Source organism: Theropithecus gelada, chromosome 2, assembly GCF_003255815.1.
Source record: "Theropithecus gelada isolate Dixy chromosome 2, Tgel_1.0, whole genome shotgun sequence".
NCBI classification, from domain to species: Eukaryota; Metazoa; Chordata; class Mammalia; order Primates; family Cercopithecidae; genus Theropithecus; species Theropithecus gelada.
In genome coordinates, this window is record NC_037669.1 from 72,447,801 (window position 1) to 72,473,129 (window position 25,329).

Consider the following 25,329-nt stretch of genomic DNA (forward strand, 5'->3'; position numbering starts at 1 on the left):
CCTCCAGAAAAGACCACAGCCCTGCCAACACCTTGGATTTAAACCAGGTTTCAGACTTGCAAAACTGTAAGATAATAAATTTGTATTTATTGAAGCCACCAAGTATGTGGTAATTTATTATAGAAGGAAGATAAAACTAATACAACCAATGTTCAAATGTAGTAATAAAATAAAGTACATCAGGTACTATGCTCATAATAGCATCATTAGTAAAAGTCCCAAATTAGAAACAATTCAGATCTACCAAAAGGCAATTATACCCTGGGTACAGGTCACACAGGTGTATCAAGTTGACAAAATTCATCAAACTGCAACAGACAATAAATACAATTCTCTACATGTATATTATAATACAATAAAATTTATTAAAGGGCATTGATGGCACATATGTCCATGTATGTACCATCTATACTATGCAATCATTTAAAATTCATGGTTTAAAAGAGAAGTCAGCAAACAATCTTACTCAATGCCTGCTTTGAGCACAACCATGCCCATTCATTACATATTGTCTATGGTGGCTCTCCTGCTATGGTGGCAGAATTCAGTAGGTGCAACAGAGACCATGTAGCCTGCAGAGCCACTAAAATATTTCTTCTATAGTCTGTATTTCAGGGCATACCACAAGGAGTTCCGTGTAGATTTTCTTAAGTTTCTAGATAATTTTTCACAGTCATGACACAACTAAAGGCAGAGCTTTCAAACCAAGTCTCTCACCTACCAGGTTGGCAGGCAACCAGCAGTGGTTTTTTATTCATCCACTTGACAGATACGTATTGAGTGCTGGGTGAACATGGGCCAGGCTCTGTGATAGAAGCTGGATATACTTAAATGTATAAATTACATATGTCTAGTCCCTTGTGGAGGTTACAATTCTATCAATCCATGCAGTCCAGATGTGGAAGTCCTGAAAGGTGATTCATGAACCACCAGCATCAGCATCACTGGGAAATTGTTACAAATGCAAATTCTCAGGCCCTACACTGCCTCTATTGAATCGTATATCTAGGAGTGGAGCCAACTATGTGTTTTTACCATACCAGCAGGAAATGCTGATGTATGTTCAAGTTTGAGAATCACTGAACTAAACCCAAAAAGTCTGTGTTAGGATAAATGTTTTATGAATCAGATTTTAGGAATGTAAGTAGCTCTTCACAACACCCATGTTGGAAGATACTTTGTCCACCTTAACTATTTGTCTTACTCCATTTTTTTATTATTTATAACAGAATACCTAAACCTAGGTAATTTATAAAGAAAAGGAATTTATTTCTTACAGATATGGAGGCTGAGAAGTCTGGGGTCAAGGGACAGCATCTGATGAGTACCTTCTTGCCAGCTGGGACTCTCTGCAGAGTCCCAAGGCAATGTAGGGCATCACATGGTGAGGGAGCTGAGTGTGCTACCTCAGATCTGTCTTCCTCATCTTATAAAGCCACCACTCCCACTCACTTAATAATACACTAACCCATTAACACATGAATCTATGAATTCATGAATGCATAAATCCATTCATTGGGGCAACACCTTCATGACCCAATCCCTTCTTAAAGTCCTGACTTCTCAATGACACCACATTGGGGATTAAATTTCAACATGAGTTTTGGAGGAGACAAATATATTATTCAAACCATAGCACTATCCTATATAATAATTTATTTTTATTAAAGTTATAGGAAATTGACAATAAAAGCGCACCATAGAATGTGTAGATTGCTTAACATGTGCAGAATGCAGAGCAAGGCACTGCAGTCAATGCTAAGGAAATATAAAGGATGCTTGGTTATGTGCTGCCTTCTTAGTGAGAGAGAAAAAAAACCCATAGTATCAGCATCATTATATACCATACATTGTCAAACATTTTCTGTAAAAGTCCAGATTGTAAGTACTTTAGACTTTGTGGGCCATATAATCTCTTTCACAACTATTCAACTCTAGTGTTGTAGCACAAAAGCAGCATATTTATAGACAATATGTAAATAAATGGGCATAGCAGTGTTCCAATAAAACTTTATTTACACAAACTGGTAGTGGGCCCTTGTGTTGTAGTTTGCTGATCCTTGTCACATATCATTATTACCATATATCATTATACATGATGCCATGAACCATGCTGTATGGCTTCACCACATATTTCATTTTGTTCAAACTTTTAACATAATTTTCCCTGTAATTTTGTCATATATGATCACCTAACTTTGACCTTCAAAAGCTCAGTTAATATCTTGTTAATGAAAACATTATTCAGAGCAGTAACCTTCAAGATATAATCTTGCTTCAATGAGTGAATACATTCTACTTGTTTATTATCACAATACTAGCTTCTGTAAAAAAAAAAATTCTGAGGTCAGCATTGCTGTTTTAGAAATTAGAAACTAAAACTTAAAGAGATTAAGCAATTGTTGAAGTTCATACAAAAAGTCATTTTTTTGAGCCAGGGTTCAAACTCCAGTATTTTTGGCACTGAAGCAGTCATTTCTAGGTACTGTCTCCCCATGCAGTGAATATGCTTAAAATCTATCCAGAAATTGGGTTCAGGGTACAAATGGAATATTCATGCCTCAGTGGCTATTTCTCTTCTTGACTGTGTCTTATAATTATTATTTCAGTTTAAAAGCATTTCATATCTTTAAATTTCATGACAATCACATGTACATCATAGATAAGTCATAACCCAAAACTCTAAGCACATTACTAGTTAAGTAATTACAGAATAGGTAACATTCTATAACAGCTCAATCACTAATACAATATCCTTCACAATATAGTTCTATAGTCATCTGTGTTAGCCCATTCTCATGCTCTTAGTAAAGACAGCCCAGACTGGGTAATGTATAAAGGAAAGAGGTTTAATTGGCTCATAGTTTAGCATGATCGGGGAAGCCTCAGGAAACTTACAATATGTTACAATCAAGGGGAAGCAAACACGTCCTTCTTCATGTGGCAGCAGCAAGGAGAAGTGCCAAGCAAAGGGGAAAACCCTCTTATAAAACCATCGGATCTCGTGAGAACTAACTCACTAGCTAACTCACTATCACAAGAACAGGATGGGGAAAACAGCCCCCATGACACAATTACCTCCACCTGGCCCCTCCCATGACATGTGGGGATTATGGGTACTACAAATCAAGATGGGTTTGGGTAGGGACACAGCCAAACCACATCATCCTCTATCCTGGGTCTAATAGCTACATGACTGTTGGCAGGTCTTTTTCCTCCTTAGACAATTTTCCAGTCTAAAATGGAAGGTCTTGGTCTGTTGTTTATAAGGCTATCTTTAAATTCCAAATTCTAATTCTATAACCATATAACATTCTTCCTCAAAGTCTTCCTCTCTTATGGAACACAATCGCATATGGTTACAGAATGCATACTTTGGCTCTTGATACATATATGTTGAACCAAATGTCCAACTTTGTAGGATTTACATCCTTAAAAATTAAGAAATGAATCATTGCAAGTCATAGAGGAGAAATAAATATCTGGGGCCACCATTATTTCTAAAGAAATTGTAAACAAAACCAAAGATGATAGAATTTTCAGGGAGTTCACTTGTGATATTCTGCAAATAGGAAGCAAAAATGAAAGTGATAAAATAAGGCTTGTTAAATCTGAGAATATGAGCAGATCTGTACAGATGGGAACATCAGTGAACAAGCACCCATGCATGTTTTCAGGTCAGCTGAAGAGTCACTGAAAATAGATCAGAAAGCAACACATCCTGGCAGCATTTAAATTCAGCCTCCATGGGAAAAAGGAGCTCACCATCATCCCATTTCCCTTATTAGATATGGCTCTAATATGTTGGTCATTCAGAAAACAAGAGTCAAAGGAGAGAAACACAGGCTTTGGACAAACACATGAAGAAAGAAAGGGGTTCCAGCCTTTCCTGGGTACTCAGCAGTTCAACAATGCCTGCTTTGGATGAATTTTTTTCATTCATGGTGAAATGAAAAATTAAAAACTTTTGTCATGAATCTACATTTATTTAATTTAAAGAGTCATATTATTTTCTTAGATTTTGTCCTTCCTTTTGTGTTGTTGTTGCTAAATTTCTTTCTTTTGCAAGAATGATGAGAGTTTAGTTGGCTTTGCTTTCTTCTTTGTTGCTTTCACTTAAGAAAATAAAAGTAAATTTTGTCCATTTTATATCAGTTCCATTAAAAAAAATTGAAATTGGGTACAGTGTTCACTATTTGGGTGATGGGTACACTAAGAGCCCAGATTACGCCACTGCACAAATATACCCACGTAAAAAAAACTGCTCGAGTACCCTTTGAATCCATAAAAATATTAAAAACTAAATTTAATTTAAAAATAAAAATATGTGAAATTATTTGGGTTCATGAAACCCAAAAGACTCAGGGGCCTGCTTATCGTGTGACATTTGGATGCTGTCGCTTTGTGGATCTTCATGACAGCTTCATTGCTGAGTGCCTATTCAAGTCAAGCACTTTACATTCATTATTTGTAATTATTCCCCAAATTCTGCAAGGCATATATTGCCATTCAAAGTCTACGAATGAGGATGATAAAGTTCACAGAAGTTAAAGGACAAGCCCAAGGTTACACAGCTATTAAAATGGACATCCCCAAAGTCCTTTCTTAGAGCAATGCAGCCACTTATATCTGACTGCAAACCCATAGAAATCTCCTTGGTGGATTATTGAAAATTGGCAAAACTCTTTTTTACTTCAAAGGGGCACAAATGGAAATCAACAGACTCACATTCATCCTCACAGGCAACCCCCACAACTAAAATGTTGACATTTTCCCCAAACAGTAAAAAAGTTGTAAGTGATTTTAAATGTTTATATGTCTTAATGTGGCTCAATGCATCAGTAGCATTTTGGATATACTCCATTTTGGAAGAGTTGGAAAAACAGTTGGCAGCATTGTGTGCATTTTGTTTTAATTTAGAGGGGGGACATTTGAGATCTGCAATTAAAAAGAGGTTTGCTTTGGCTGTGATGAACTGATGTAATTCACAATTTAAACTCATTTGAGAAAAATAACAACAGCTACAACTGTCACATTTACCAGGGAGGGAAATGGGATGAACAACAGCAGGGCCCGGGAGGAGGAAAACAGCTCATCGATAGGACTACAGATTATACAGATTAGTCATTGAAAGGGCAGAGTAAGCATCCATGGACAATCATTTGACATGTTGTAAAACAGAATGGCGATTTTGCTTAGCAATATTTTCAAAGGGATTCACCAAAAAGCTTTGATAACGATGGTCTATTTGAAGCTACAACCTAGTGATGGATGGGGTATTAAAAGAGGAAATTTTGCACACTGAATCGTTAAATTAGGATGTAAACTGGAGCCCAGAGTGGTATGAAATATATAGACCAAGTAGTCATAGAGGGAATCTTTCCATTCTGTCCGGCCACAAGTGAAAACTGAGAATTCTCACAGCTTGAGGTTTTAAATCCTGGGGAAATTATAAATGGCTGGGTTTACCTGGGGACTTAATCTGAGTCTGCAAAACTAACATTTACCCATTGAGTGATTTACAAGAAAGCCTATGTTCTTGTGAGGCTTATTGCAGCATCCTCTTTGAAAACTCCTCTGGCCTTGAAAGTGAGTGAGACAGTGACAGAAATTAAGTTTTATTTCCCATGAGATGAACTCAAGTTACGGCTCAATGTTTCCAGTTTTTCACTCAAGCAATCAATATATATGAAGGAAACGACAGTTTGAAATATCAAACTCTATTTTGCTTCTTGGGACGAAGTTGGTTTCCCCATTTGCAGTTCTTCTGCCATGAAGATTGGGCTAAGAAGCTGAGACCAATTGCTTTATAGATGGAGACAGAAATGATACACAACCAGATATTTCCAGGAAGGAAACTGGGAAGCCCTGCTAACAGGTATAGTCTTGAGGGAGACCAAAAAACAAACAAACAAAACCAAGAATCTAGACCCTTATGTCTTCCTATGTGCCTAGCAGATACGACCTTTGGACTCCAAGGTGAAACAAGCTAGCTACAGGCAAAGCCAACATTAAGAACTGTCACCCCAAATACCAGAATGAGACAGGAGCCCCCTTATGGCAACTGCTCTGGGAAGAAGAGCCAGAGAAGGGGAAGGACAAGAATCTAGAGTAGCTCTGTCCAACAGAAACATCATGCAAGCCATGCATGCAATTAAAAACTTTGTAGTAACCACATTTGAGAATGCAAAATTAAACAGGTAAAAATTTTAATAATATAGTTTATTTAACCCAATATAATCAAAGTTCTATCATTTTAATATATAATCAACATGAAAGTATTAATCAGATATTTTACATCCTTAAAATCCAGTGTATATTTCATTGGATTTCATTCACAGCAAAGATCAATTCAGACTAATCACATTTCAAGTGCTCAATAGCCACGTGTATTGAGTAGCATAGATCTAGAGTAAATCAAGTTTAAATTTCGGGGCATTTAAAATCAGAAGAAACCAAGGGACCTTGAATAGACGAAACTATTTGCTTAGTTTTCCACTTAAATCCAGGGCAACGGTTAAAGAGAAAAGAGAGACCAGTATTAGAAAAATAAAAGTTGGCCAGGCATGGTGGCTCCCGCCTATAATCCCAGTGCTTTTGGAGACAGAAGTGGGAGGATCGCTTGAGCCTAGGAGTTCAAGACAAGCCTGGTAACATAGGGAGACTTCCTCCTTACAAAATTTTAAAAATTAGTCAGGTGTAGTGGCACATGCCTGTAGTCCCAGCTACTTGGAAGGCTGAGGTGAGAGGACTGCTTGAATCCAGGAGGTCAAGGCTGCAGTGAGCCAGGTTTATGCCACCGAACTCCAGCCTCAGTGACAGAGCAAGACCATGTCTCAAAAAAATGAAAAATAAATGAATTAATTAAAATTGAACCACAGAATTACATAAGTGATTTATTGGATTATTTCAGGTATCACATAGAAAACCTAATCCTACTGCACAGAAGTCTGCTGAGTGCCTACCATGTGTGAGGCACTGGATGGGACTGAGAAAATGCAAAGATTAATAAGACACTGAATTGTTTATGACGCTCAGGGGTAGGCCCATGATAAAAAATAATAAAGATGTAATAGAACATAAACAGAGACAAAAAGCAACAGTGTGGGAATCTAGGAAAGGCAGTAGTTAATGTTTCTGGGCTGCTGTTGGCCATAAGCTCCAGAACGGTTGCAACCATATCTGTTTTATTTGTCACTTTCCCAACAGTACCTAACATAGGGCTCAATAAAAATGTGTTGAGTGAGTGAGTTAATGATTGCTGGTTACAGAGAACCAGGTGAGGAAAGGCCTCATATTTGGTGTGGTATTTGAATTTGGCTTTGAAGAACTAACTGGTCTTTACCTAGGAGAGTAGAATGCTTTAGACCAAAAGATCTGAACATCCAGGTAGGTGGATATTTAGGGCACATTCAGTCAATGATATTTGATCTTATGAGACAGGAGTGTAGATGGGGACAGTAGATGAGATGGAAAAGTTAAGTTGGGACCAGATGGTAAAAAATGTGGAGGGGTTTTTTATGAATTATTTGCAGGATTAGTCTATTCTAGCCACCTACTGATAGCACTACAGTGTGGTGAAAATTCCTGCAATGCTAAAACAGACTTTTGCAGCATATTGATCTCCTGTTTTTAGAGCTTTCAGAAAGCAATCAACCATCAGACAGCCTAACAGCAGTAAACGACAGTATACATTCTTTAGAGCTCACTGTACATTGCTGTTGAATTTTCCCCATCTCAGTTAACTTTCTTTTTCTTTCCTGAATAAATTTACTGAGAGAACAATATAAGCAGTGAATAAAATGAAAATGCACTAGGTTACATTTCACCCCAAAATAATAGAATGAGATTTTTTTTTTTTTTTTTAGTGGGAAGAGGAGTGGCAATTTTTGCTCACTGTTATCATCAAGGATTTCTTATCTACTAAAATAATATAAAATATGCCATCCAACTGGTAATATTAACACATAAATCCCAGGACTACATCTAGAAATGTTTTTGCTATAAAAAAAAGAATGTTCCTGACTAATATGGTACATTTATAAATTCAACGTGCATATGGCAATAGCAAGTTTAGAGAGTGGCAATAAACAAAAAAATAAAGAGGAGAGGATAGTTTATGAAGCTTATAAAGGCCTTATTAGAGCATTCGGGTAATTGGAAATTTGATTACGGCCAACACAATTTGGGTCCAGGTTAAAAGAGAGTTGGTTCAGTGTTGTAGTTAGCAAAATAAACATCAGAGTCAGAAATGCAAGGGTTTCAGTACTGGCTCTTTTTGTTACTATAAGGTTGATGCAAAAGTAATGGCAAAAACCGCAATTACTTTTGCATCAACCTAATAGAAAGTGACTTACCTCTCTGATCGTCAGATTTGTATCCATAAAATGAGGGGATCATAACCCTAACACTGAGGGTTGTTGTGAACACTGAGTTCTATTATAAAGAAGTGCCCGACACATGGTAACAGCGCAAAAAAGTGATGGCTATTGTTCTTCAGTCATTGAACAATTTTTCAGCATCTATTATGTACTAGGTTCTGGAAAATCAGAGACAAAAACACCTGACTTGAAAAAGTTCATTGTCTAATGTAACAAATATTTTCTGTAAGAGCATGCATCATTACATAGACCTAGAATATATGTTATATATGATAATAGTAATGTGTTTCTCATACTGATTCACATAGCTTAGAGTTTCTCAACTTCAGCATGGTTGACGCTTAGGGATGGGTAATTCTTGCTTGTGGGGGCTGTCGTGTGTGTTGTACAATGTTCATACACATCTCTGGCCTCTGCCTATGAGATTCCAGTAGCATTCACCAGTTGAGACAACCAACAACATCTAGTCATTGCCAAATGTCTCTCCTTGGTTGAGAACGACTGGCATAGCCTGATGGAGATACTGCCTGAAAATCAGCTAGCATGGCTAAGGTTTTATTTAGTCACCAAAACGTGACTCCACATCCCCGAGTTTGGTGACATAATCACTTATCACTATAGCATCATCTGAATCTTGCCTCTACTCTATGTTCTGACACCCTCTTTCCTAATCCAGACTCCTGTCTCTCTCTCATCAGAGCCACTGTCCAACTGGAACTGATCTCAGGGCCTCTTTTCTCTTCCCACTCATTATACACACGGCAAGTAGATTAATCCAAAACACAGCTCTCATCATAACACTCTCCTCTTCAAAAACCTACACTTGTTCCGGGCAGGAATGTGCTAGTGCTTCATTGGCAGTATAGAGGAATCAGTTTGTCTTGCTTTGCTTGGGATTTCCCCAGCTTTAGCATTTTAGCTTTGAAAGACTGAGAGAGCCCTGGCAAATCAGGGTAATTGGTCACCCACAGCAGTGAATTCAGTTTACTTCCAGACAATTTTTCTGTAGAACTCCAGAATGTACATAACAGATATGAATCTTGGGCCTTAGACCCAGGTAGGTAAAATTTGTCATATATCTGTATTTGTATTTTTAAAATAATAGCTTAATTTCTGATTGTTCCTTTTTTTTTTTTTTTTTTTTTTTTTTTTGAGGAAAGAAAATCTCAGTCTAACTCTTGACCTCTCCCACATTTCCAGGGTTGAGCCATAGTGCTGGGATTCTCAGTTGAGCCAAAAGTCTCAACAATAGAGGGGTTTTCCTGGTTCTCAGTGATGTGTGGGACCAAGGAATTAGCACTGATTACCCCCACACTCTTCCTGTCCACCTGGCCCTTCCAGTGCACAGGGTCTCTGCTGCTTCCATGCTGTGTCTGTTCATGGACAGCCACTGTCCTGAGGCTTTACTACCTCCCAGGTAGCCCTGAGGGCAGGATTCAGGTACCTTCTAAACTTCCCTTTGGTCTCTCCAACCCCTCCCCAATCTGGAGCGATATTTCTAATCTTGGGGGATGGGGAGAGGAAATCATAGGCTCCCCTTTACTTCTTTAGCACATTTTGGTATGTATACCTGTAAGTTTTAGACTTTTTGCTTTTCTATTATCTTCTTCACCCAATTCCTCCAAAATTTAGTCAAGGGGTCATAAACAGGTGGCCTGGGGCTGACTACAGTGCACAGACAGGCATTGTATGGCTTGCACAGTGTTTTGTTTTCTTGCTTAAGTTAGATTTAAATCCTTTAAAGGAGAAAAGTGGCTCTTCAGTTTACTACAGACCTCATCATCTCCTGGTTCTCTTGCACCCAGCCCACTTGACCTGTTTACGTATGTTCCCTGCCTCATCCTTCCAGGTAATTTGAGTTTCCAACCTGCAGCCTTCACTGTGGAAAAACAAAACAGGACATGAGTGTATACAGCATATTCCTATTTGAGTTGAAGGAAATACACAGAGGAAACATAATATAGATTCATATCTGTGACTCTATAGATAACAAATTCATGTCTCAAAATACTAGCCACATGTGAAAAGATAGCAGCAAAGGTGCCACAGTGATGTGAGGGCAGGAGGTGCAAAGCACTAACACCTGGCCTCCTGAGTTTCAAAACCACAAGTCTGCTACATGAACACAAATCTGTACAATGGCATTTCAGACTGCTTGTTATAAGGCAATTATCTCCTTTTTAAATTCTCTCTCTCTCAGCCTCAACAATCAAACTATGGAACTTGCCCTTGCCTTCATCTGCCCTGCTCACTTTGCCCTGAATGATTAGCTCATTATCTTCCCTCTATCCCTGAATGTCCTTCCTACTGATATCTATAGTCAGAAGCTTAATTATCCTTCAAGTAGGACCTCAAACTCTATCTTCTAATGCTTTTACAAAAGGTTCTTGTCATCTTTTCAGGCTCATCCTCCTTTACCAGCCCATTAGCCATAGGTATTCCTCAGGAATCTTTGGGCCTCTCTTTCGATCCCCCTCCTTGGATAATCTCATTCATGATCATAGATTCGATTATGATCTTTATGCAGATGGAGCACATATATATATGCTCGGCCTGGGAGAGACCACATATTTAATTTTAACAGTTCCTTTTTGGTGGTGGTTGTTGTTTTGAGACAGGGTCTTGTTCTGTCACACAGGCTGAAGTGCAATGGTGTGAACACAGATCACTGCATCCTCAAACTGCTAGGCTCAATTAATCCTTCTGCCTCAGCCTCCAGTGTAGCTAGGATGACAGGTGTGCAGGCTCAGCTAACTTTTTTATTTTTTGTAGAGACAGGGTCTCACTTTGTTGCCCAGGCAGATCTCAACAGCTCCTTTTGTTTTTTTGGATGTTTCAAAAGCATCTCAAGTTCAACATGACTTAACTAATGATCTTTCTCCACTTAACTGAGATCCTTTCTCAGGAATGGCCACTGTCAATCATTCATTGTATTAACATGTCAGAAACGTAGATATTGTCTAGGATATGCCCTTCTCTTTTACTACCCATGTCTAAAACATCACAAATACGATGTTTTCTAAGAGGAAGATGGCCCAATAAGACCCACTCAAAAGATGGTGTATCCAACTCTTGTGTTCATCATTGTAAATTGTAGGCACTTTGATTTCCTTCTCTTAGTGTTTTTGGAAGGAATCGTTCATCAATTCTGGGACATTGATAGTGTGAATTTTATAATCAGTAAGGATGAGACGGGAAGTGCCTGGAGCTGTAATAATTCCCCAGGATAAATATCATAATGTGAGGACCTGTCTGAGTAGTCCACTCATGACTCCAGGTCCCTACAACTCTCTGTCACTGTGAACCCAGCTGCATTAGTCTAGGTTCTCCAGAGAAATAGAACCAATAAGAGATACAACTATAGATACAGATTTACTATAAGGTATTGGATTGCATGATTATAGAGACTGATTAGTCAAAGATCTGCAGTAGGCAAGTTGGAGACCCAAGACCCAAAGCAAGAGGTGACTGATGTTCCAGTTTGAAAATAGACAGAGAAAGAGAATTTTTTCTGCCGCAGCTTTTTATTTTATTAGGCCTTCTCAACAGATTGGATGAAGCCTGCCCACACTAATGAGGGCAATTTGCTTTACTCAGTCCACCAATTCAAATGTCAGTCTCATCTAGAAACACCCTCACAGATACACCAAGAAATAATATTTCACCAAATATCTGGGCACCTCATAGCCCAGTCAAGTGGACACATAAAATTAACCATCACTCTCACTAAACATTGCTAACTCATCAACTCAACCTTTACTACCATCCCACTCAACCTCACCTCACCTCACTACCAACCATCAAGTCAACCTCATCTCACTAACTCATCAGCTTCAACCTTCATTCCACATGGAGGCCAGGTTCACCAAAGGGGCATGCATCCCTTCTCCTCTTAATCACAAGCTCCAGCCATTCCTGGTTACAGAGGCTGTGCCTAACCATCAGTCTTTCTCTGAAGGAGAAAAGAATGCCATAAAAAACACAGCATTTCCCAAAGTTGATTCTATGGAAAACCAGTCCCATAAGATACTCTGGGGGAAAAAAGAAAGACTTCTTGAAAACAAAATGTTATATCTCTGTATGAGTTTTCCATGCTGCATAACACATCACCACAAACTTAGCAGCTTAAAACAATGACCATTTTTTATCAAGGTCAGGAGTCCAAGCTTGGCTTGGCTGGGTCCTCTGCTCAGAGTCTAACAGGTGAGAAATAATGGTGTTAGCTGCGTTCTTTTCTGGAATTTGGGGTCCTCCTCCAAGCTCACATGGTAGAATTCAGCTCCTGGTAGAGGTCGAACTGAGGCCCTCAGCAGAGAGAGGTGGACTCTCTCCATAGGCTGTCACATTTAGCTGTCTGTTCTTCAAGGTCAGCATGAAGAGCCCAGTCCCTCTTATTAAGTCAGGCCCACACAGGAGATTCTCTTTTTTGACTAATGCAAAGTCAACTGATTTGTGATCCTTCACTTTTGCTACATCATATAGCCTAGTTACAGGAGTGCTATCCCATCAGTTTCACAAATCCCACCCTCACTCAGAAGAATATCAGATAGGACAGGTAGGCTGGGGGGTTGGAATCCTAGGAGCCTGCCATAACTCAGATTTAGTTTGTGAATTAGCATATTATGGGCTCTGAGAAATTCTATAGTAAAGAAATATGATTGACTTTGTTCCACCTATTGTTAACCAAATTTATTTGGCCCATATAAAAATGTAATTTTCACATAGCACTGATTATCATCTTTGTAATTACTGGTTTGTGTCATCCATGTTTTGGGATATGCTGAAACAGAAAAGGCCTGCACTGTGAAGTTAGATGGTCCATGATTAAAATTCCCACACTGGACCAGGTCCAGTAGCTCATAACTGTAATCCTAGCACTTTGGGAGGTTGCAGCGGATTGCTTGAGCTCAGGAGTTCAAAAGCAGCCTGGGCAACATAGCAAAATCCCATCTCTACTAAAAATATCCACACATAAAAAAATTATAAAGAAAAAAATTTAAAAAAAATTTAAAGGAAAAAAAAATCCCCACCCTGCCACTTTCAAGTGACTTCAGCTTGGGCAAATTTCTTGACCTCGCATAACCTTGATAAAATGGATGTGGAGTATCAGCACTCTGCTTCTCAAACTGTTACCACAATGCAATGAAAGTAATTAACACCTTGGAATATGCCTGGCACAGGTTAGAGGTCCAAAAATATTTTTTAAAACATGCTGGCTCCCTTCTGTCCCATTTTTCACATGAAATTTTATAAACAACTACAAAAATGATACTCTATTAATGTTAGAGTGTTACAAGCTTCCTAGATAACAGACGTGAAGCTTCATAACATCCTTAAACTAAAACAATTATTTAAATTTAAGAGGTAGTTTGGGTGTGGTGGCTAACACCTATAATCCCATCACTTTGGAAGGCTGAGACAGGTGGATCACCTGAGGTCAGGGGTTCGAGACCAGTCTGGCCAACATGGCAAAACCCTGTCTCTACTAAACACACAAAAAAAATTAGCTGGGAGTAGTGATGCTCACCTGTAGTCCAAGCTACTCAGAAGGCTGAGGCAGAAAATCATTTGAACCCAGGAGGTGGAAGTTGCAGTGAGCCGAGATCACGCCATTGCACTCCAGTCTGGGCAACAGAGCAAGACTCAGTCTCAAAAAAATCATCATCATAATAAAATAAATAAATAAATTTAAGAGGTAGAATCTTTATTTATTCTGCCCATTGTAATTAATTTATGTTTTAAACAGTATGTTTCACCCATACTACCAGCACAAGGAATCTAGAAATGAATCATTGGCATATATATGTAAAGAGTTTCTGAAATCTTCTAAACCACCAAAGCAACAAAAACATGAAAAATTTGATGTTATTGTCTAAGTTGAATTGGTTAACATTGATTGAGATGTAACAACGTTAACTGCCATTCCTTTTATAATAATTCAACCAAAGTGTTATGTAAAGCTTTCAACAACATAATGTAAATCACAAGCTATTTAATGCCTTCAGAACAAGTACCAACTATTAGAGAGAAATTATTTGACATTTAGGTTAACCTGCAGGGGAATGTCTATATAGTACTGATTAAAAAGGTATAAAATTCCAAAATTTGTGATTAATATTTAAACATTGTAATAATTGTGTGACCTCCTGCAAAGCATCGTTTCTCAGTCTCGGTTTGTTTATCAATAAAATGAGTATAGTACCCACATCATAGGAATATTGTAAAGACAAAATACATAAAACTTAGTGTAGTGTGCATAACTTGTTAAATGCAAAGTTAATTATTATACAAATTCAAGTTACAATTTGTGTTAGTCCATTCTCACACTGCTATAAAGAACTACCTGAGACTGGGTAATTTATGAAGAAAAGAGATTTAATTGACTCACAGTTTCTCAGGCTGTACAGGAGGCATGGCTGGGGAGGCCTAAGGAAATTTACAATCATTGCAGAGGTGAAGGGGAAGCAAGCATGTCTTCTTATGGATGGCAGGAGACAGAGAGAGAGAGAGAGAGACAGATAGAGAGAGAAGGAGAAGATGTTACACATTTTTAAACAACCGGATCATGTGAGAACTCTATCACAAGACAGCACTTGGGGGATGGTGCATAGCCATTAGTAACCACCTCCATGGTCCAATCACCTCCGACCAGGCCCTGACTCCAATGCTCAAAATCCCAATTCAACATGAGATTTGGGTGAGAACACAGAGCCAAACCACATCACAATTTGACCTCAATTTTTGTTGTATGCTGTGCTTTGAAATCCTTGAATGAAAAGTTGTTGATGAATTCTGAACAATTCAGAAACTTTAGACTGAAGTTCATGTTGTACCTATCACTTATTAAAAGAAAAAGAAAGAATGATTATATTATTCAATGTCATCAGGCATTAACAGAGGGAAGAAAAGTGTAGAGAATATATTACTCATAAGCAAAATTCTTTCTAAATGGAATCCTTTACAATGTATCCCATGAGGCATCTGTAGGCCTTTAGGGACACAAAACAATTTATTGAAACTTCTGTGCAAATTGAAACTCATATTTGGAGCAATGCATTAAGAATGTACAGATTATTTATTCATGCTCTTCTCTGAAGGAATTGCAGAGATCACTTTTATTATACAAATGCTCCTTCAGTGATTAAAATCCCTTCTCTTTGACATATGGATCAGAAAGGAATAAAAGCAAGTGCATAAAAAATGAAACCTACTCTGATAGATAAATTGCATATATTCAAGAATGAGGAAAATTGTGTGTGCATGTTATCATATTAAAAAAATAAAATATATTTGGAACTCCTTGAGTTTCCTTCCTCAATAATGAGAGGCACAGAATGAGAATGTTCACTTACAGTAATTTTATCAGCACACCATCAGTAAGGCCAGAATGAATGGTAGACATTACTCTTGCAGAAACATGAATAGGATATCATTTTGATATTACTTCTGCAAGCACAGCTAGCAGAGCCAATGTTCATTCTAAACTGCTTGTCAAGGTTTCATAAGAGTCACAACAAATAAAGAAAAAATCCTTGCAGTTTAACCAGCTTTTACTGGGAGTTGTAATGTATCCAGTCCTTTCCTGGGCACTGCCATAAATATAAGAAAAAGATGTTGACATTTTCCAGTGCTAACAGGTGAAGTTGTGTTAATTTTGTACTCCACAATTCCAAGGGAGCTAGCTTGAGAGTTTTTATAGTGTATAAAACATAGGGTTGAGGCAGGGCATGGTCACTCATGCCTGTAATCCCAGTACTTTGGGAGGCCAAGGCGGGCAGATCACCTGAGGTCAGGAGTTGGAGACCAGCCTGGCCAACATGGTGAAACCCTGTCTCTACTAAAATTACAAAAATTAGCCGGGTGTGGTGGTGGGTGCCTGTAATCCCAGCTACTTGGGAGGCTGAGGCATGAGAATCTCTTAAACCCAGGAGACAGAGGTTGTAGTTAGCCAAGATCACACCACTGCACTCCAGCCTGGGTGACAGAGCAAGACTCTGTCTCAAAAAAAACCCAAAAAAACAAAAATACAAAACATAGGGTTGGGATTCACTCATTTGGGGGTGCGGGGCACCTGACTTTGCCACGTAAGGTGTAAACATGGGTAAATTTTTCAGGCTTCGATTCGTTCATTCATCAAATGAGAATAAAAATATCCAACTCTTATCTTCATTATGGGGATTGAACGGATAAATGTATATAAAATATTTAACCCAACATGTTATAGACGTGCCATGGTGGTTAACGTCTGTCTTTGGCTTTCTCCAGTATTAGCCTCTGAGACAGGGATTTTGGTGCTAGAAGCTTATTTGAGAAGTGATTCCAAGACACAGAGGGCGAAAAGCTGAGACATGAGACAGAGAAGGAAGATAATAAAGGGTGATGTCTTGAGCAGGTAACTGCTGTGGGTAACAGAACCCAACTCACTGGGGGAACTCAAAATAAAGTAGAACAGCTTTAGAATTACCCCTCCCCAGAAGCAAAGGTGCTAGGGTACTTATCTACCAACTCTCTGTTATTGGTTTAGGATTGATTCCTGGAGCATTAACCTTTCTGCACTTCTAGCCTGCCCTGCATGCTGGCCAAGCTTGCTTCCAAAGACAGAGAAATGACCATAGGTGGAGAGAATTAAAGGGTTTTCAGTAAGCTGATTACAGAGGCAAGCACTTAGGGAATATAGACAGAGCTTAAACAGGATCTTCATGACTAAGACTTTATTTAACTTCCCCATGACTCCTTAGCTTCTAGGCTCTCACTGCTTTATGAGGCTTCTATAACTCAAGTAAAATCTTTCTAATTGTATTCTTCCCATTTGGAAACATTAGGCCAACAGGATTAGAAAGTATACCATCTGAGTTGAGTGGAATTAGAGCTTTGAACTTGGACATCTAGATTTTATACAGAGTTGGCTTGCTAGATGCTCTCAAAGAGTTTACAACTGAATTGGGGAGACTGTACATACACAAGTGAAAACATGTAAGTGAAATGCAATTTAGAAGTTTAGGGCACTAAAGTCAGTGCAATGGCATTTTTTTTTTTTTTTTTTTTTTTTTTTTTTTGAGACGGAGTCTTGCTCTGTCACCCAGGCTGGAATGCAGTGGCGCAATCTCGGCTCACTGCAAGCTCCGCCTCCCGGGTTCACGCCATTCTCCTGCCTCCCGAGTAGCTAGGACTACAGGCACCCGCCACCACACCAGGCTGATTTTTCATATTTTTTTTTTTTTTTTTTACTAGAGATGGGGTTTTCACCGTTGCAATGCCATTTTCTAAGAGGTAAGACAAAGTTTCATCACTGCAAAATCTGCTGAAATTCTTAATGTTTTTCATCTAGTATCATTTGCCATCTTACCTTGAAATTTCAAGGCATCTGAATAGAGCACACTTAGTGTTTTTTTGTTAAATTGTGAGCCGTTTGGCATGATAGTAAAATGGGCTAATCGTTCAGTATAGTAGAGTAAAAATGACCAAATTTTGGATACTGAATTCTTCTGGTTTATTATTTTGAAGAGAAAAGAGAGAAGAAAATAGGTTATTTCCCAACTGTGGTATAAATACAGCATCAAAGCTGAAAGTGAGTGCATAAAATTGGAGAAGCTTTTCTGAATATGTAAGCTGTGCTAATTAGAGTAGATAAAAATCAACTAATGAGTGTCTAACTTTGTGTGCAGATCTGTGCTTAGAAAGATGGTGAGATAAGAAAAAAAATAGGCTTTATTGAGTTAAAAACAGAGATCTAAGCTCTGCTTCTTATTAGCTGAGCAATTAGGTAACTTAGCTTCTCTCTCTGAAGTCTAAATGCATCTTCCCTAAAATGGGCATAATAAGACTTACCTCACAGTTGTGTGAAAAGAATATGACATATAAATGTAACATGACATATAAAAGTGTTAGAGGCCATCAACAGCTGAACAGACAAACAAATTGTGGTACATCTTTACAACAGAATGCTACTCAGCAATAAAAAAGGATGAACGACTGATGCAGAAACCAACATGAATTAATCTCAAAATAAATACAACAGACAAAAGAGAGTATATACTCTAGGATTCTATTTATATAACATTTTAGAAAATACATAATAATCTATAGTGATAGAAAGCATATGAGAGATTACCTGAGGATGGAGGAATACAGAGGAGTGAGATGGCACAGGAAACTTCTGGGGTAAACGAGATGTTCATTATCTTGATTGTGGTGCCGGCTTCATGGATGTATACATATGTCAAAATTTATCACATTGTGCATTTTAAATGCATGCCATTTATTGTATGCAAATTTTACTACAATAAAGCTGTTGACAAAACAGTATTAGATGCTCAGTAAATGCAACTGTCCTTTTCTAAGTGTGTGTTTATCGGACCTTAATGCAACTTGCTTGGGGTCAAATTTGGTAAGTCCAAATCAGCTGAAGCTATACAGATTTTGTCTGCCCATCACTTCTTTCTTCTTCAAAAGAGCAACAGCATTGTCCCTCTTTTGGTAAACCTCTCCTACCTGGCTCAAAAGCATGGTGCTTTTTGGGGTTGCCAATCATACAGACCCAACACTTTGGACACTTAGGAACTGGCATGTGCAGGGAACACCATGTGGCCCTTTCAGATCCCCTCTACCAAATGCTGTGTGCCCAGTCCCCAACTACTTCTTCCTTTTGCTGCAAAGTTTGCACCTGCAACCTTCTTCAGAGGATTGCCTTTGAGCTAACAGGGATGACTTGCCTATAGAGAGCCGGGGTTTACATCCTGCTGACCAAGGCAAACTGTAACCGATGACGGGCACAGTGATGTTTTGCCCAGCTCCCTTGCTGTGAGAGGGGACAAACTCTGACGTGCAATTTATGCTCTAAGCACTCTGTGGGCCTAGGCTGGTGCTTCATCTGAAATTGCAGCTTTGACCAGTAATTTTCTCTTCCTTATCCTGCCTTCCTATTCCCTTACCATTTTCTACTGAGAAATTTTCCTTAATAAAACCTCTTGTACCTGAATCTGACTTCAAACGGCACAGCAGCCATCTCTTTGGCCACTGAGATTTCCAGCGATACATCTGGGACCCCAGCTGACCTCATGAGGGTCTTTTAGATATTTTGAGACTTGAGCTGGGGCTGTCTTTCCTCTTTGGTCAAAGGGAAGTATGGATGTGACACTAGAGCTCCTAGGTTCCTCATCTTGAGAAAAACACTGCTTCGAAAGAGGAATGCTAAATAAAGAAACTCACCAGAGATGAAGTGAGAAACTCCTGGCGATGGTTGGGTCCATGATGCCAGATACCTTTAACAACAGCACTCTTTTTCCTTCTGGGGTTGTTCACACTGACCAATAAATAAAGCATGTATTTTGAGTCATACTCAAATATTTAAAAATGTTTTTCATACTTTTCAGTTGTTTTTAGTAGTGTGAATTGATTTTCTTTGGAACACCAAACTCTCCCCTTGCACAGACTGATGAGATGAAATCACACTGGGGGAATTTGGAGCTAATCTTAGATTTCTTTCATTAAAAATTATTATTTTCCACAAGACACAGACAATAACATAAAAACTCCTTGTATCAAGGAAAAGCTAATCTTAATGGCACAGGCTAATGCTGATAGCATAAAAATGACTTCCTGAGAAAGTTTAGCTCACAAATCCTCTGAACCCTTACTAAATCAGATGGATAGCAGGACCATTAATGGCTTGGAGAATTTTCAAACTGAAATTTGCTATTTTGTGCAGAATATTAGAATAGTGCTTCCTCGGCTTGGCTAAAATCAAACTAATGACATTGGAATTACTATTTTAATTCATTTAATGATTGCTTGATGAGTTAAAACTTTTTGCTTCTCTCTTGTTATATTTTTAAAAAATTAATCCACTCTAAAAGATGAGATATATGAAAATAAAACATTTCATGCAATAATCTCTGTTGTTTTTAGTGGGTTTTTTAGTGGAGGGAGGAGATATATCTTGGATTATTAAAGGTCAAAAAGGTGAGATTGGCAATATTAAGTGTTACAGTATTTCTGCTCTAAGAAGAAATATTTATAATACTGGTCCTCAACCAGGGGAGATTTTACTCTTCCTCCCCACCCTCGTGTATTAGTCCCTTTTCATACTGCTATGAAGAAATACCCGAGACTGGGTAATTTATAAAGAAAGGTTGAATGGTCTCACAGTTCCACATGGCTTTGGAGACCTCACAACCATGGCAGAAGGCAAAAGGCACGTCTTACATGGTGGCAGGCAAGAGTATGTGCTGGGGAACTGCCCTTTATAAACCATCTTTATAAGATCTCCTGAGACTTACTCACTATCATGAGAACAGCATGGGAAAAACCCATCTCCATGATTCAGTAACTACCCACAACAAGTGGGGATTATGGAAGCTACAATTCAAGATGAGATTTGGGTGAAGACACAGCCAAACCATATCACCTGCTTCCAGGGGATATTTGGCATTGCAGTGTCCAGAAAGATTTTGAATTGTCACAAGTGTAAAGGAGGGGGCATTTGCTACTGCGTATAATGGTAGAGGCCAGGGATGATGCTAAATATCCCACTATGCATAGGACAGCCCCCCACAACAAAGAATGGTCCAGCCCAAAAGGACAATAGTGCAGAGGGAATTAAATTCTCATTTACACCCTTGTTACCAAATCTTCCCTTTCTTTTACCTCAGAGCTGTACCCCGGAGAAACAAAAGGAACTACTCTAGACTGGAGTCTAGGTTAAAATGTCAGTCCTGAAACCTCTTAGCCATGTCATCTAAGGTAAACTACTTTGCTCCTCTGTATGTTTTCCTTCTAATTTTGTAACAGTGCAATAGCACTTACCTCATAAAGCTATTTGGAGAACGAAATGAGGTAGACATTTCTAGTAAAACTGCTTAGCACAGTGCCTGAACAAAACATAGATCCAACACAGCTTAGCCATTTATTGTTTTTGTTACAACAGGCAGAAGTTTGGGGCAGATATAGAAGATAAAGCAAGAGACTGGGCTTGGTGGCTCACACCTGTAATCCTAGCACTTTGGGAGGCCGAGGTGCGTGGATCACTTGAGGTCAGGAGTTCGAGAGTAGCCTGGCCAACATGGTGAAACCCTGTCTCTGCTAAAAATACAAAAATTAGCTGGGTGTGGTGGTGAGTACCTGTAGTTGCAGCTACTTGGGAGGCTGAGGCAGGAGAATCACTTGAAACTGGGAGGTGGAGGTCACAGTGAGCAGAGTTCATGCCACTGCACTCCAACCTGGGCAACAGAGTGAGACTTTGTCTCAAAATAAATAAATAAATAAATAAACAAATAAGAAGCAATCTTTTCTTGGACTGTTTTGATTAACTCATAGTAATACTAGAGATATTTTATTGTATCTTAAAAAATAAAATATTAGAATTTCATTTAAAAAATTACTGTATATCTTCTACCACAGACACCCTTACTCCATTCTTAAGCCCTAGCCTCACCTTTCTCTTTAATCCCAGAACCTCTTGTTCTTCTCTCATTATCAACCTATCTCCATCTTCATCTTTTTTTTTTAATAACTTGAACTTACCTTAGATTCAGGGGGTGCATGTGCATTCAGGGGTGTCTGTTCTGTGGTTATATTGTGTGATGCTGAGGTTTGGGGTATGAAGGAGCCCATCACCTAGGTAGTGGGCATAGTACCTAATAGGCAGTTTTTCAGCACTTGTCCCTTTTCCTCTCTCCCCACTCTGGCAGTCCCCAGTGTCTCTTGTTTCCATCTTTATGTTCATGTGTACCCAATACTTAACTCCAACTTACAAGTGAGAACATGTGCTATTTGGCTTTCCTATGTTAATTTGCTTAGGATAATGGTCTCCAGCTATATTCATGTTGCTGCAAAGGAAATGATACTTTTTTATGGCTGCATAGTATTCCATAGTGTACCTGTACCATATTTTCTTTATCCAATCCACCATTGATGGACACCTAGGTTAATTCCATGTCTTTGCTATTGTGAATCATGCTATGATGAACTGAAGTTAATTCTTACTTTCCCCCAGCTCTCTCTGCATTCCTGAACTCCATGGCCTTTAAAGTAAAGTTTCAAGTAGGTTATAAGATCAGGCAGTATAACGTCATGGTCTACAGGGCAAATTTTGTCAACATCCTTGCCTTTGTTTGGTCTTCTTTTTAAAAAACTGCTTTTCTTTTATTTGACTGCTTTTAGATAGGACACATACATGTTACCAAGGCTCCCATGACTCCTTATTCCCTTGTTTGGCTTAATTTATTCATTTAGGTTTCTTTGCTTTGTCTCCTGAAGGCAACTGGGTTTAGATGCTGCAGGAGGTTAGAGGCAGAGGATTTGACTGTGAGAAGGACTGAGGAAGGCTACTGGAAAGAGCTAAGTACTGCAGCAGTGGGCTCAGGAAGGTGGTGGAAAGGGCAGCATTCTGGACAGGTCAAAAGCTGTGAATACCTGTGCCAAAGTAGAATGTATATGGCCTTTTCTGAGGACAAAGAATATCACAGTCTGGGTAAATAAACCATCAGTGCAGGAGAGTCATTGCAGAGACAGTCAGAAATATATACTTAAACCAGAGGCTCTATAGAATGAAGCATTAGGTGGAAGAATTTGGATTTCATTTGTAGTAATGGAAAGCATTACAGTTAAAAAAAAAAAAAAAAAAAAAAAGGACATGGAAGTCACAAAAGGAAAAGGATCTTTTAATTTTTTTAGAGAAATAGATTTTCTTTTTTTCCTATCAATTTGTGTTCATTGTAGAAAGGTTAGAAAGTAAAGGAAATGGGCCAGGCGTGGTGGCTCATGCCTGTAATCCCAGCACTTTGGGAGGTTGAGGTGGGTGGATCATAAGGTCAGGAGTTCAAGAACAGCCTGACCAACATGGTGAAATCTGGTCTCTACTAAAAATACAAAAATTAGGTGAGCGTGGTGGTGTACACCTGTAATCCCAGCTACTCAGGAGGCTGAGGCAGGAGAATGACTTGAACCTGGGAGGCAGATGTTGCAGTGAGCTGAGATTGCACCACTGCGCTCCAGCCTGGGCAACAGAGCGAGACTCCGTCTCAAAAAAAAAAAAAAAAAAAGAAAAGAAAGGAAATGAAAATCACCCCACCCACCTCCTAGCCTTCAAATTATTTATAGTTACCACACACACACACACACACACACACACACACACACGGAGTTTTAAAAACAAAGTTTAGAGTCATCTATAAAAGTTTTAGTCTACTTTAAAAATTTGAGATACCAACAGTATTTTTCCAAGTTGTTAAAGTTGTTAACTATTTTTAAAAAATATTTTGTCTGATACAATTGCAAAAGTAAGCAAAGATCTGTGTTCACTGCAACATTATTTATAAAACTCAAAACCCAGTAAATGTAAAAACAATATGAATATACTTTAACAGGAGCAACTGATGATTTCACTAATATTTATTGAGCATCTACTGTGTGCCAGGCACTGTTCTAGCCATCGGGAATGCAACAGCAAGCAAAGCAGACAAATTATTTGCACTCATTGAGCTTACATGTCAATGAGTTTATATTCTGGTGCAGGGCTTAGCAACTTTTTCTGCAAAGGGCTGCATATTACATGTTTTTAGTTGTATGGTCTCCAGGGTCACTACTGAATTCTACTATTGCAGGTGGAAAGCAGCCATAGACAATACATGCACCAACAGGTATGGCTGAGTTCCAATAAAACTTTATTTACAAAGATAGGCAGTAGGCTAGATATATATGTAGATACAGATTATAGATATATAAAGAGAAAATATATGAACAGACAATATATAGATAGAATAAATTATTGGACTAGAGGCTTTAAACTATTCTAGGATCTGAATATATTAATAGATTGCCAAATTATCCTTTAGAAGGATGTAACAATTCAGTTTCCACTTCTACCAACAGGAAGAAGAGTGCTCACTGCCTCCACAATTGTATCCACATTGGGCATTTTAATTTACTTAAAAATGTACAACTTTAATAGGCAGTATTATATTTTATTTTGCATTTCTTCAATGCAGTCAGGGAAGTTAGCCATTTTTTTCTTGTTTATAGGTCACTTCTATCTTTTTTTCTGAATTGTTTATTCTCATCCTTTTTGTCTATCATTGTGCTTTTTAATTTTTCTTTTTATAAGAGTTTCTAGATACTTAATATTTTCATGTAAAAATTTTACTCTTTCCAACCTCAGCTAGATGAATTAAAATTTTAAAATGAAATTTTACTTTAGTCTCCCTCTAGTTTTTTTCCTTGTGGCATTATGAACTTCACTCTTCTGGAAACTCTTTGGCTAACTGATCTGAGGTTATTTCAAATTTTTAAGGTAGAATTTTGAAAGGAAACTTGTAGCGGCTTTTAGCTTAGAGATATCTCTACAGGCAGGTTCTTCTTTGTGGTGGCTAAACTCTCTTTAGCTCATGGCCAGCCATTATCTCTGATGGAACTCTGCTAACATTCATTTTGCCTACAATATCAAGAGTTCTCCACATTATTTCAGCCCATGGTTGTAGGAACTAGGGGCCTAACTAGGTGACAAGGCTAGGATTCTTTGCCCTGCTTTCTTTGCTGAAGTGAGCAGACCTCCTTCAGAAGCTGATCTGCCTCTTTGACTTGGCTTTCAGTCAATTTACTTCTGACATAATCACGTTTGCTTTTCCAGGAACTTAACAAAGCTTGATATCAGAAGAGGAGAAATCATTATTTGCACCACTTCTATCTACTTCTGCTGTAAAATCTTTTTTTTTTTTTTTTTTAACCAAGTATAGGTTCTCTCAGATTTTCTTCTCTTGCTGTCTCTAATCTTTTTATACACATCAATAAAAGTCAACCAAACAAACACTTTCTAGAATGCTTGAGTCTCCTTATGTCTGCACTGAGAAAATCCCAGGGCAGCATTTTTACAGCTACATTGCAGGGCCCAGACTGCAGGAATGTTTAGAGAATCCATGCTGTGCTAGAAATAATACGGAACAGGACACAAGTT

At 38.4% G+C, this 25,329-nt stretch overlaps 1 long non-coding RNA gene across 1 annotated transcript in view; it reads right to left on the reverse strand.

The window, feature by feature from the left end:
• The window catches only part of LOC112618905, a 301,179-nt gene that overhangs the window by 267,296 nt on the left and 8,554 nt on the right, over positions 1-25,329 (reverse strand). Inside the window, exons 2-3 of the long non-coding RNA XR_003118138.1 lie at positions 19,590-19,683; positions 18,493-18,669 (exon numbers count right to left, since the gene is read on the reverse strand). This is a non-coding gene — a long non-coding RNA (uncharacterized LOC112618905). The remainder of the gene's footprint in view (positions 1-18,492; positions 18,670-19,589; positions 19,684-25,329) is intronic.